The sequence below is a fragment of the Somniosus microcephalus genome, chromosome 23 (genome assembly GCF_052327205.1).
Source record: "Somniosus microcephalus isolate GS21.2 chromosome 23, FLI_Smic_1.0, whole genome shotgun sequence".
Taxonomy (NCBI): Eukaryota; Metazoa; Chordata; class Chondrichthyes; order Squaliformes; family Somniosidae; genus Somniosus; species Somniosus microcephalus.
The window spans coordinates 10,003,670-10,017,319 of record NC_141009.1 but is presented as its reverse complement, the minus strand read 5'-3'; positions in this window follow the sequence as shown (position 1 = coordinate 10,017,319).

Sequence of the window (13,650 nt, the reverse complement as noted above, 5' to 3'; positions counted from 1 at the left end):
AATAAAAACATTAGCTGGAGGAATCGGAACATTAGGTGGTGGACGGGGTGCCCTCCACCACCACCACCTAATGTTGCGGTTGTTCCGCCACCTTAAACGTTCACTCCCTCCGTCAGTGGCGCGCCATGGCTGCAGGGTGTACCCTCTACGAGATGCACTGCGGCAACTCGCCGAGGCTTCTTCGGCAGCACCTGCCCGATACCCCACCACCTCCACCGCCGAGAAGGGCAATGGCAGCAGGCGCACGAGAACGCCGCCGCCTCCAAGTTCCCTGCCGAGTCGCACAACATCCTGACTTGGAAATATATCACTGTTCCTTCATGGTTGCTGGGAATGGGATCAAAATCCTGGAACTCCCTCCCTAACAGCACTGTGGGAGCACCTTCACCACACGGACTGCAGCGGTTCAAGAAGGCAGCTCACCACCACCTTCTCAAGGGCAACTAGGGATGGGCAATAAATGCTGTCCTTGCCAGTGATGCCCACATTCCATAAATGAATTAAAAAAAACAACTTACATTTATATAGCACCTTTAACATGGCAAAACGTCCCAAGGCGCTTGACAGGAGTATTACAAGACAAAAAATTTGACACCGAGCCACATAAGGAGAAATTAGAATCATAGAATGGTTACAGCACAGGAAGAGGCCATTCAGCCCGTTGAGCCCGTGCCGGCTCTCTGCAAGAGCACTTCAGCTAGTCCCACTCCCCTGCCCTTTCCCCGTAGCCCTGCAAATTTTTTCCCTTCAGGTACTTGTCCAACTCCCTTTTGAAAACCCCGATTGAATCTGCCTCCACCACCCTTTCAGGCAGTGCATTCCGGATCCTCACCACTCGCTGCATAACATTTTTTTTCCTCATGTTGCCTTTGGTTCTTTTGACAATCACCTTAAATCTGTGTCCTCTGGTTCTCAACCCTTCTGCCAACAGGAACAGTTTCTCTCTATCTACTCTGTCTAGACCCGTCATGATTTTGAACACCTCTATCAAATCTCCTCTTAACCTTCTCTGCTCCAAGGAGAACAACCCCAGTTTAAAGGAGAAAAGAGAAGTAGAGAGGCGGAGAGATTAATGCAGGGAATTCCAGAGCTTAGGGCCTAGGCAACAGAAGGCAAGGCCATCAATGTTTGGCCGATTATAATCAGGGATGCTCAAGTGGCCAGAATTAGAGGAGCGCAGATATCTCGGGGGTTGTGGGGCTGGAGGAGATTACAGAAATAGGGAGGGGCGAGGCCATGGAGGGATTTGAAAACAAGGATGAGAATTTTGAAATCGAGGCGTTGCTTAGCCGGGAGCCAATGTAGGTCAGCGAGCACAGGGGTGATGGGTGAACGGGACTTGGTGCGAGTTAGGACACCGGCAGCTGAGTTTTGGATGACCTCAAATTTACATAGGGTAGAATGTGGGAGGTCAGCCGGGAGTGCGTTGGAATAGTCAAGTCTAGAGGTAACAAAGGCATGGATGAAGTTTCAGCAGCAAATGAGTTGAGGCAAGGTCTGTATCCCTTTGCAGGCTCTTTGTGTCCTCGCAGCATACTTTCCCTCCGAGCTTTGTATCGTCAGCAAACTTGGATACAGTACACTCGTTCCCAGGGGTGATGGGTGAACGGGAACAGCACCTCATCTTTCAATTAGGCACTTTACAGCCTTCTGGACTCAACATCGAGTTCAACGATTTCAGACTATAACCTCGGCCCCTATTTTTTCACATGGTAGCTGAGGGTGGTAGAAGTTTGGAACTCTCTTCTGCAAACGGCAGTTGATGCTAGATCAATTGTTAATTTTAAATCAGAGATTGATAGCTTTTTGTTAACCAAAGGTATTAAGGGATATGGGGCAAAGGCGGGTATATTGAGTTATGTCACAGATCAGCCATGATCTCATTGAATGGCGGAACAGGCTCGAGGGGCTGAATGGCCTCCTCCTGTTCCTATGTTGATGATTCTACCATTCCCATTTACACCTCTTCTAGACTCATCTTTTGTTTCTTTACTTGTCCCATTACCATCTCCTTTCACCTCGCACCTTCATCCATTTTGTCATTTAATCTCTCCTGCCTTCCATCCTATCACAGACGTTCCCTTTTGTTCTTTCCTCCCCGCCCCCCTGCCCCTACACTTGCTTAAAATCTGTTACATCTCTAACTTTTTCCAGTTCTGACAAAGGGTCATCGACCTGAAACGTTAACTCTGTTTCTCTCTCCACAGATGCTGCCTGACCTGCTGAGTGTTTCTGGCATTTTCTGTTTTTATTTCAGATTTCCAGCATCCACAGTATTTTGCTTTTGTACTATTTGGATTACATAGGATATACGGCACAGAAACAGGCCATTCGGCGTTTATGCTCCACTCGAGCCTCCTCTCGTCTTTCCTCATCTCACTCTATCAGCGTAACCCTCTATTCCCTTCTCCCTCGTGCTTGTCTAACCTCCCTTTAAATACATCGATACTATTCGCTTCAACCACTCCCTGTGGCAGCGAGTTCCACATTCTCACCACTCTCTGGGTAAAGAAGTTTCTTCTGAATTCCCTATTGGATTTCTTGGTGACTATCTTATATTGATGGCCTCTAGTTATGCTCTTCCCCACAAGCGGAAACACTCTCTCTCTATCCACGCTATCAAAATTTTTCATGATTTTAAAGACCTCTATTAGGTCACCCCTCAGCCTTCTCTTTTCAAGAGAAAAGAGACCCAGCCTGTTCATCCTTTCCTGGTATGTATACCCTCACATTTCTGGTAACATCCTTGTAAATCTTCCTGCACCCTCTCCAGTGCCTCCATATCCTTTTTATAATATGGCGACCAGAATTGATTGTACACAGTACTCTAAATGTGGTTTAACCAATGTTTGATACAAGTTTAGCATAACTTCCCTACTTTTCAATTCTACCCCTCTAGAAATAAACCTAACGTACCCAGATGGCGACAGGGGTATCTGGAACAACACAGGGCTCCACCCCCGCCCCACTCCGCGCCTGCTCAGTGCTGGGATGGGCATGTGCCAGGTCACTGACCCCACCCATCCACACCTCCTTCTTGCACTGGGATGGCATAACACGTTTGCAGCACAGAAACAGACCATTCGGCCCAACAGGTCTATGCTACTGTTTTCTTTCGCTGCTGATTAAATGCAAATCCCATCCTGCAGTCATAAACACACAATACAATTTAGCAGAGATTTACTAGATTGGTGCCGGGGTTGAGATAGGCAAAGAAAAAAGAAAGACTTGCATTTATATAGCGCCTTTCACGACCACCGGACGTCCCAAAGCGCTTCACAGCCAATGAAGTACTTTTTAAAGTGCTGCACGCACAGCAAGCTCCCACAAACTGCAATGTGATAATGACCAGATCATCTGTTTGGTGATGTTGATTGAGCCAGAGAGTGGTTAGAACATAGAACTCGCTACCACAAGGAGTGTTGAGGTGAATAGCAGAGATGCATTTAAGGGGAAGCTAGATAAACACATAAGGAAGAAAGAAATAGAAGGATATGCTGATAGAGTGAGATGAAGAGGGGTGGGAGGAGGCTCGTGTGGAGCACAAACACCAGCATGGACCAGTTGGGCCGAATGGCCTGTTCCTGTGCTGTGAATTCTATGTAATTATGTGTGTGTCAGCCAGTGGCTCAGTGGGTAGCACCCTTGCCTCTGAGTCAAAAGGGTTCAAGTCTCACTCCAGAACCTTGAGCACAAAAATCGAGGCTGACACTCCCAGTGCAGTACTGAGGGAGTGCTGCACTGTCGGAGGTGCTGTCTTTCAGATGAGACGTTAAACCGAGGCCCCATCAGCTATCTCAGCTGGGCATAAAAGATTCCATGACACCATTTCGAAGAAGAGCAGAGGGTTATCCCCAGTGTCCTGGCCAATATTTAATCCCTCAACCAATATCGCTAAAACAGATGATCTGGCCATTATCACATAGCTCTTTGTGAGAGCTTGCTGTGTGCAAATTGGCTGCTGTGTTTCCTACTTTACAACAGCTCACCGCCACCTTCTCAAAGGCAATTTATTGCTGGCCTTGCCAGTGACGCCCACATCCCAAGAACGAATTTAAAAAAAATACAATTTAGCAGAGATTTATAAGATTGGTACCAGGGATGAGTTAGGTGGAGAGACTAGAGAAGCTGGGGTTGTTCTCATTACAGCAGAGAAGGTTAAGGGGAGATTTAATAGAGGTGTTCAAAATTATGAGGGGTTTTAATAAGAGTAACTACACTTTAAAAAGTACTTCATCTTCCGTCTCCGCCATTGCCTCAGCTCATCCGCTGCTGAATCCCTCATCCATGCCTTTGTTACCTCTAGACTTGACTATTCCAACGCACTCCTGGCTGGCCTCCCACATTCCACCCTACGTAAACTTGAGGTCATCCAAAACTCGTCTGCCCGTGTCCTAACTCGCACCAAGCCCCGTTCACCCATCACCCCTGTGCTCGCTGACCTACATTGGCTCCCGGTTCAGCAACGCCTCGATTTCAAAATTCTCATCCTTGTTTTCAAATCCCTCCATGGCCTTGCCCCTTCCTATCTCTGTAATCTCCTCCAGCCCCGCCTCCCCCCGAGATATCTACACTCCTCTAATTCTGCCCTCTTGAGCATCTCTGATTATAAGACTTCTGTTGCCCGGGCCCTAAGCTCTGGAATTCCCTCCCTAAACCTCTCTGCCTCGCTACCTCTCTTTCCTCCTTTAAGACGCTCCTTAAAACCTCCCTCTTTGACCAAGCTTTTGGTCATCTGCCCTAATATCTCCTTATGTGGCTCGGTGTCAAATTTTTTTGTCTTAAAATACTCCTGTGCCGCGCCTTGGGACGTTTTACTGTGTTACAGGCGCTATATAGAAACATAGAAGATAGGAGCAGGAGTAAGCCATTCGGCCCCTCGAGCCTGCTCCGCCATTCAATGAGATCATGGCTGATCATCCAAACTCAGTACCCTGTCCCTGCCTTCTCCCCATATCCCTTTAGCCTTAAGAAATATATCTAACTCCTTCTTGAATATATTTAATGAATTGGCCTCAACTGCCTTCTGTGGTAGAGAATTCCACAGGTTCACCACTCTCTGGGTGAAGAAATTCCTCCCCATCTCTGTACTAAATGGCTTACCCCTTATCCTTAGACTGTGACCCCTGGTTCTGGACTCCCCCGCCATCGGGAACATCCTTCCTGCATCTAGTCTGTCTAGTCCTGTTCGAATTTTATAAGTTTCAATGAGATCCCCTCTCATTCTTGTTGTGTCTGTGTATAATAAGACACAGACTGCAGGAGAACGGTACAACAGGTGTTTACTCAACGGGGCTCACACTTGTTATGTTCATTAATAAATAGACAGTCTTTTTATGAACACAGCTAGCTTTTGCTAGACACTTTTATTGAGCACATGTGGACTTGTACAGCATCTTGTAGAGGCTTCCATCTTGACTGCTGCATTGTGGGTAGCCTAGCCTCATGGGTAATGTAGTCTTAATATATATATAGCTGGGTAGTGTAGTCTTATACATACAGCTATATACAGCTCTATGGCTCCACCTAGTGTCCACTATAGAATGACATGCTATTGATCACTACATCCCCCTTTCTTTGAGGTTTAACAAAATCAATATCAATCAACTTTCAAGAAAACAATAAAGATAATATCAGTAACACTTTTGTTAGTGCTCTATAAACATAAACATTTTCAAAACAGTCAACACATTTTCAAAGCTTTACATTGTACTCAAAGATTAAGTCTATCAGGCTTTTTTACTTCACGTGTGGATCTTCTTAACACGGGTAAGTCTGATGTGTCTTCATGAGATTGTTCTGGCGGTGAATGACAAGATGCAGTTGCGGCATTGTCATCAATCTGCTCTTGTATAGATCGAGGTCTCCTTGCGATCTTTGCTTGGAGAGGGTTTCAGTGTTTCCTTCACTCTTCATGCCATAACTCTCAATGTAGTCAATGCACTCTCGAAAAACTGCTGGCAGCTGGATCCCATCATACAGCATAGTCCTCTCAGCAGCCTCGGCTAATGGAACACCAAAGATTGGCCTGAGGGAAGAAGGAGTATCCACCGGAACTGCTTCCTGCTCTGGTGCAGGCTTCTTCTTTTTCTTTTTCGCTTTCCACTGCTTAACAACATCCGCTGCGGTTATATCTTTGGACTTTTCCTCCTTGTGTTTTTCCTCCTTGTGCTTTTCTTCCTTTGGCTTCTCTTTGACCTTAAAGTCTTTTTCTTTCTTCTTGGAGAAACTAGGCTTTTTGAAGACATGGATACCCTTTGGCTTTTTCATCCTTGATGGGCTCTCTGCTTCATCACCTGAGTCATCTGGTCTGCTTATGGCACAGTTTATACGGTAGACTCTCTTGACCAGTTCTAAGTCTTCACAAGCTTTGTCACCTAGTATCGAATCAAGTCTTTCAGCCACAACAGAAAACATGAGATGATGCACTTTGTCTTTGACTGTCACTTTAAGTCTGCATACACCTAAGCTATCTATTTTCTGTCCATTATAGCTCTTCAGTAGTACTGACTTTTTCTGTATTTTGGGCTTTTCTTACATATTTTTTATGACACTCATACTGATTAAGTTTGCTTTTGCCCCAGTGTCTAGTTTCAATGTAACTAATGCTCCATTTATCTGCAGTGGGATCATCCATTTGTCCACTTTTACTGCATTGACTTTATGTTCAGCATTGTCCATTTCTGAGGGCTGCACATTTTCTGTATCTTTTTTGATATCGTCACATAACACCATTCCGACAAAAAATGTCTCACTTAAATCAGTGTCCTCAATTACATTAACTCGTTGCCCTTTCTTAGTTTGTACTTTTGAAAAGCATTGTTTGGCAAAGTGATTCTTTCCATTACACTTTGTGCACATTTTTCCAAACGCTGGGCATTGTCTTAACTGGTGTTTGTAACCACAGCGTTTACAATTAAAAATTTCATCCTCCGATTGCTTTTCATTTCTGTTCTGCCCATGTTTCTTCCCCTTGTAGGACACAGCACCGACAGCAGCATTATCACTCATTACAATCGCATCATTATTGATTTCACTGAAAGTCTTCGCGTGCTTTCAAGCTAGCTCGCTGGCTTGGCATATTTTCACCGCATTTTCCAAATTTAGTTCGGTTTCTCTCAACAGACGTTCCCTGACTTTTTTATCATGAATACCAAACACAATCTGGTCACGAATCATGGATGCTTTGAGCTCAGAGAAATTACATGTCTGTGCTTTCAGTTTCAGATCAGTTATAAAGCTATCAAAAGTCTAATTTTGTTGCTGTGTTCGAGAACGGAAGATGTATCTTTCATACGTCTCATTCTTTTTGGGAGAACAATGTGCATCAAATTTCTGTAGCACATCGTCTAATTTGTCTCTGTTCTCCGCTGGATTAAATACAAATGTATTAAATACCTCTATCGCCTGTGGGCCTGCAACCGTAAGCAGCAACGCTATCTTCCTTGCGTCTGGCTTCGTACCGAATCCGATGGCTGCAATGTAGAGTTCGAATTGTTGTTTAAAAATCCGCCAATTGTAGTCGACATTTCCCTCGAGATTCAAACGCTCTGGTGGCTTCAAATTCTCCATGTCACTTTTCACAATTTTCAGCAGATCTTCACCACCCTGCTACCATGTTATGTTCATTAATAAATAGACATTCTTATTATGAACACAGCTCGCTTTTGCTAGACACTTTTATTGAGCACATGTGGACTTGTACAGCATCTTGTAGAAGCTTCCATCTTGACTGCTGCATTGTGGGTAGCCTAGCCTCATGGGTAATGTAGTCTTAATATATATATAGCTGGGTAGTGTAGTCTTATACATACAGCTATATACATAGCTCTACGGCTCCACCTAGTGTCCACTATAGAATGACATGCTATTGATCACTACAACACTGGAACTGATCTGTACAGATTACTACTCAGTGTTATATACAGGTGTGGTCACTGCCGGTACTGCAGTATACATGAGCTGTAAAAGATATTTCCCCCCTTAAAGGTATATACATTACAATTCCTCCCCTTTTAGATTAACAGTACCATAACACTCATTTAACAATTAAATATCAAACTAATTACAATTAACACTTTTAACATGCAACATTAGCTGAAAATAGTCTATTTATATATTCAGTCTTTGGGGAGGCTTCCTGTTCCTTTCTGGATAGCGCCTTTCCCGAGTGTCTTGCTCTTGGTGCGGAGGCGATTCTGGCCCCCTGTCATCGATTGGTTCATCAGCTTCTGATGCTACTGTTTCTGGGGTAGATGCGACCTGTACATCGGGTTCATCACCAGGTACGTATGGGCGAGGCATGGGGTTGACTTGTTCCTGTGACTCTAGGATCTGGTCAGCATGGCGTCTCACGATGCTCTCCCCAACGTCCACTGTGTACATTAGTGGGCCCTGCCGTGTGCATATCGTTCCTGGCTGCCATTTTTCTGTTCGGTAGTCGCGGGCCAAGACTGGTTGCCCTACATTGAAGCTCCTTGTTGGCTTCTCATGGATGTGCTGGAATTGCTTACTCTCAACATCTCTTCGTACGTTTGGTCTGAGCAAATCCAGGCGAGATCTTAACCTTCGGTTAAAGAACATCACGGCTGGGGCCTGGTTGGTGACTGCATGTGTCGCATTCCGGTAGGCGAACAGGAAATTGTCCACCTTGTGCTGCAGCGGAATGTTGTCATTGTACATAGCCTTTATTGCCTTCTTAACGGTTTGTACGAACCTCTCAGCCAATCCATTTGTGGCTGGATGATACGGGGCGGATGTGTAATGCCTTACCCCATTCTTTTTCAAGAACCTCCGGAACTCTTCGGACACAAACTGTGGTCCGTTGTCAGAGCAAATCTGTTCTGGCAAGCCATTCCTGGCAAAAATGGTCCATAGGACTGCAATAGTTTTCTCCGTGGTGGTGGAGGACATTTTGATGACCTCAGGCCATTTCGAGTGCGCATCCACGGCTAATAAAAACATTGAGTCCACGAATGGACCAGCAAAATCAATATGCACCCGTTGCCATGGAGATGAGGGCCACTCCCATGGGTGTAGAGGGGCCTGTGGTGGTGCATTTTGGACTTTCTGGCATCCTGAGCAACTCTTGGTCAGGTCCTCGATTTGTTTATCGATTCCCGGCCAACACACATAAGCTCTGGCTAGGCTTTTCATTTTTACCCCTCCCAGATGACCCTCATGAAGCTCATTGAGCACTCTATCCCTTAACTTGGGTGGAATTACCACTCGGGATCCACACATCAAGGTCCCCCGGCACACTGACAGCTGTTCTCTCCTTGTCGAGAATGCTGGCAACAGTGAGTCGCCATGTGCTGGCCATCCCTTCACCGTCAAATCATATACCTGAGACAGTGTCGGGTCATTTTGGGTTTCCTTTTCGATACAAGCGTTAGTTACCGGTAGGTATTCAACTATAGTCGATTGGAATATTTTGACAGGATCCACTGCTGGTGCTTCCTCCGCAGTAGGCAGTGGCAGGCGTGATAGCCCATCAGCATTTCCATGCTGTTTCGTGCCCTTATATTCAATCTCATAGTGGTGCGCCCCTAGAAAAAGTGACCATCTTTGTAGTCGTTGTGCAGTCATCACCGGAACGCCCTTCTCCGGATTAAAAATGGAGACAAGAGGCTGGTGATCAGTCAGCAAGGCGAATTTCTGCCCGTGCAGATAGTGATTGAACTTTTTCACTCCCCACACTAGGCTGAGGGCCTCCCTGTCAATCTGGGCGTAGTTACGCTTGGCTGAGGTTAGTGATCGTGACGCAACGGCTATTGGCCTCTCTGAGCCGTCCGAGAATTTGTGCGACAGCACCGCTCCAATGCCGTAGGGTGACGCATCACATGCCAACCGAATTGGTAATGCTGGGTTGTAATGGGCCAATACCTCTTTCGATGTGATTAGTGTTTTGCTCTTCTGGAAAGCTCGTCTACATTCGTCACTCCACTTCCATGGCACCCCAGTTTGCAGTAGGGTGTTCAGTGGGTGTAGTATTGTAGACAAATTTGGCAAGAACTTATGGTAGTAGTTTACCAGCCCGAGGAACGACCTCAGTTGTGACACATTTTCCGGCGCTGGAGCCTTGACTACTGCCTCAATCTTCTCTGGGGACTTATGTAACCCCTCTTTATCGATAACGTGGCCACAATACGAGATCTGTTTTCTAAAAAACTCGCATTTGGGACGGTTAGCTCGGAGCCCATATTCCTGCAATCTAGTGAGCACCTGCTCCAGGTTGGCAAGGTGATCACTGTCATTTTCGCCCGTGACCAGGATGTCGTCCAAATAACACTGGGTCCCTGGGATCCCTTGCAGGACTTGTTCCATTGCCCTCTGCCAAATAGCCGGAGCTGATGCTACCCCGAATACCAGCCGGTTGTATTGGTAGAGACCTTTATGGGTGTTGATTGTGAGGTATTTTTTTGATGCTTCTTCTACCTCCATTTGCAGATACGCCTGGGCCAGATCAATCTTAGTGAAGCGTTTCCCTCCAGATAGCGAGGCGAAAATATCTTCAATCTGTGGAAGTGGATATTGTACGGTGTGAAGGACCGGGTTCACTGTTACCTTAAAGTCCCCACAGATGCGAACCTTCCTTGGTTCCCCAGGCATGCTGCTCAACGACTTTTTCATCACAGGGACGATGGGTGTAGCCCACTCGCTCCAGTCTACCTTGGACAGTACACCTGAACGTTCCAGACTCTCCAGCTCGGCTTCGACGGCTGGGCGGATCGCATAAGGTACCGGTCTGGCCTTAAAAAATTTTGGGCTTGCGTTTTCTTCGATTTTAATCATCGCTGTCATGCCTTTTAGTGTTCCGAGTCCTTGCTGGAACACTTCTTTCACGTCAGTTAGGATCTTTGACAGTCGCCCAGGTGTGACGTCGTCATCTTTTTTGTCAGCCACAGTCAGTGCCTGTATGGAATGCCAATCCAGTTGTATTTTCCGGATCCATTCACGTCCCAGTAATGGTGGTCCTCCATCTTGCAATACATACAGGTCTAGTTTTGGTGTTTCCTTACCGTTATATATAACGGTCACCCTTATTTTTCCTTTGGGGTAGACTTTTTGCCCCGTGTACGTCTTCAAAATAATTTTTGTGTCTCTCAAGGGTATGTGTGAGAATAGCCGCTCGTAGCCCCATCGGTTTATGACTGTTAGGGCTGACCCTGTGTCCAATTCCATTTTTACCTGGACTCCTGCTATCTTGAGAGTTACCCAAATGGTTCGGTGATCCTACGTTGTGATCACATTATCTAGTTTCAGACAACTCAGTTCCCTGCTTTCGGAGTCGTTATCACTCTTTTGTTCGTCTGAACTATTCTCCGTCATCTTATGTACCTTCTTGTACTTTTCTTTGGTAGGTTTCTTATTGCTGGTTTTCTTTCCCGACCTGCAGACTCGTGCTATGTGTCCTACTTTTCCACACTGTCTGCACACTTTGTCTTTGAACCAGCAATCATTCTGGTCGTGTGTTGTTCTGCCGCAGCGATAGCACTTCTCTGCTCCATATGACATTTCGTTTGTGCCATATTCTTGCGGTCTCTGTTGTATCTCTGCAGCGCCCCGTGCTGCTGCTTCATATGATATCGTAATGATGAAAGCCTTTTCCAGCGTAAGGTCCTTTTCAGATAAAAGCCGTTTCTGGGTTCCTTCACTTTGAAGCCCACACACAAACTTGTCCCTTAAGGTATCTGCCAGTCCCGCTCCAAACTGGCAGTGTTTCGATAGTTTGCGCAGTTCTGTTAAATAATCAGCATTGCTTTCATCCTTATGCTGGTTCCGTTTGTGAAACTTGAATCTTTCTGCTATCAGCAGCGGTGTGGGGTTTAAGTGTTCCTGTAGTATCGTTACTATGTCTTCAAAACTCTTTTCCATTGGCTTCGTTGGGGTTACTAGATTTCGTAATAAACCATACGTCTTTGCACCCATTAAATTTAACAATACCGGCGCTTTCTTGTCATCTGACACTTCATTTGCCTTGCAGTGCACCTCTATTCGTTCGACATATGTAGTCCAATCTTCGACTTCATTGTCAAACGCGGTGATACTGCCACTCTTCGGCATTTTGGGTGTGGTTTAAAATGGCGTCTCCCAATGGCTTAAAATGGCGTCTCCTGCGCTTTCCTTCCTCCCCCGCTGCTGCCAACGCCGCTCCCGGCGGTTCTCATGGCAATGGTGGCGCACTGTAGGTTTCGCGCGCTTCTCCTGCACTGCTGCCAACGCCGCTCTCGGCGGTCCTCGTGGCAATGGCGGCGCCTCGCGGGTTTCTGCACGTCTGTCTCTCCCTCTCTTCGACGCTGCTCGGCCCCTGAACACCGGCTGCGCCCTGTGCGCTCTGCCCTCTCTCTCTCTCCCCCGTCGACGCTGCTCAGCCCTTTGCTGTGCCGCTCGGTCGGGCTCTAGCCCGCCGCTGTCCGGGAAGGGTCTGCGCACTACCTGTTGCCAGCCCGTTTTGCTGGACCACCTCGACTGGAAAGCCAAGCCTGGCTCTCGACAGCCTCCCCCGCAATTCTCGAGTCTCTGCTGGATGACTGGGCGGTTGCCTGTGGTCGACGCCTGAGTCTCTGGCCTTGACCTCCAATCCACTGATCTCCAGGAACGAATCCCCAGGAGGTGATGCAGAGTTGCAGGTAGGTTCGAACTTGCCTTGTCGCCAATGTTGTGTCTGTGTATAATAAGACACAGACTGCAGGAGAAACGGTACAACAGGTGTTTACTCAACGGGGCTCACACTGGAACTGATCTGTACAGATTACTACTCAGTGTTAGATACAGGTGTGGTCACTGCCGGTACTGCAGTATACATGAGCTGTAAAAGATCGTTCCCCCCTTAAAGGTATATACATTACAATTCTTCTAAACTCCAGCGAGTATAAGCCCAATCGACCCAATCTCTTCTCATACGTCATTCCTGCCATTCCAGGTATCAGTCTGGTGAAATAACAACAGAAAATGCTGGAAAAACTCAGCAGGTCAGGCAACATCTGTGGACAGAAATTTGAGTTGACGTTTCGGGTCGAACCTTTCTTCAAAACTGGAAAGAAAAGATAGATCGGAGGCAGGGCTGCGATCGGACAAAAGAATAAAAGAAACAAAAGAGGTAAAAAAGAGACAATAGAAGGTATTAGAAGCTAGACGAGATGGTAATAGGCTGAGATTAGGTGTAAAGTGTACTGGCAGGGCAAGAGATAGCTGCCAGGTGTGAGAGAGAAACAAAAGGAAAGGCGGTGGGGGGGGGGGAAAGGAGTGGAAAAATTACAAGAAAAAATGAGGTTATGATCTGAAATTGTTGAACTCGATATTGAGTCCGGAAGGCTGCAGAGTGCCTAATTGGAAGATGAGGTGCTGTTCCTCGAGTTTACGTTGAGCTTCCGTGGAACAATACAAGTGGCCAAGGACGGTGAGGTCCGAGTGGGAATGGAGCGGTGAATTAAAATGACAGGCGACCGGAAGCTCGGGGTCACCCTTACGGACTGAACGGAGGTGTTCCGCAAAGCGGTCACCCAATCTGCGTTTGGTCTCCCCAATGTAGAGGAGACCGCATCGTGAGCAGCGAATACAGTATACTAGATTGCGAGAAGTACAAGTAAATCGCTGTTTCACCTGGAAGGGGTGTTTGGGGCCCTGGACAGTGGGAAGCGGGGAGGT